Source organism: Penaeus monodon, chromosome 20, assembly GCF_015228065.2.
Source record: "Penaeus monodon isolate SGIC_2016 chromosome 20, NSTDA_Pmon_1, whole genome shotgun sequence".
NCBI classification, from domain to species: domain Eukaryota; kingdom Metazoa; phylum Arthropoda; class Malacostraca; order Decapoda; family Penaeidae; genus Penaeus; species Penaeus monodon.
The window spans coordinates 31,651,320-31,651,926 of record NC_051405.1 but is presented as its reverse complement, the minus strand read 5'-3'; the positions used below and the strand labels follow the sequence as shown (position 1 = coordinate 31,651,926).

The 607-nt window shown below is 45.5% G+C and overlaps 1 protein-coding gene across 1 annotated transcript in view; it reads left to right on the top strand.

Annotated features, from left to right (window-relative positions):
- Nucleotides 1-607, top strand: part of LOC119585772 (tyrosine-protein phosphatase Lar-like) — a gene marked incomplete at its 5' end in the record, with an annotated part of 244,437 nt that overhangs the window by 635 nt on the left and 243,195 nt on the right.

Here is a 607-nt window from a genome sequence, read left to right as displayed (position 1 = left end):
CATTTCTTTGGCTGATCTTGAAATCCCATCACACTTTCAGTATATATTAATATTAACAGAAACAGACGAAGAAATAACATTTGTCCGCCCGCCTTCTTTATTCGCTCCCGTGTTATTCAGACGCGGTTTCTTCCTCTCCTTATTTTATTTAGCCTTTTGTTATTCTCTGATTTGTTTCTCTCCTTGACTTTACTTTGCGTTATGAATAGTAATAGTCCGATGAATTAACAACATATTATTTTTTCCGTATTTTTTCTTACCTGCTTGTGCAAACTGTAGCCTTCCGGATACAGTTTGCACAGGGTTATTATTTCTAGTTTCTTCTTCCCCCCCTTCCCCATCCTCCCCCTCCGACTCCTCAGCTTCATCTCCCCCACTTCCTCTTCCCAGTTTCTTTCTCTTTTAGTTCCTGTGCCCCAAGATTCCTCTCACCTAGTTTTCTTTTTAGCTCCCTCTCCCCAGTTCCTCTCCCCAGTTCCTCTCCCCAGTTCCTCTCCCCAGTTCCTCTCCCAGTTCCCCCCCACTCTCCCTCCCAGTTCCTCTCCCGAGTCTCTCATCTCCCCATTCTCTCCCCATTCCTCTCCCCAGTCTTCTCGGATCCGCATTC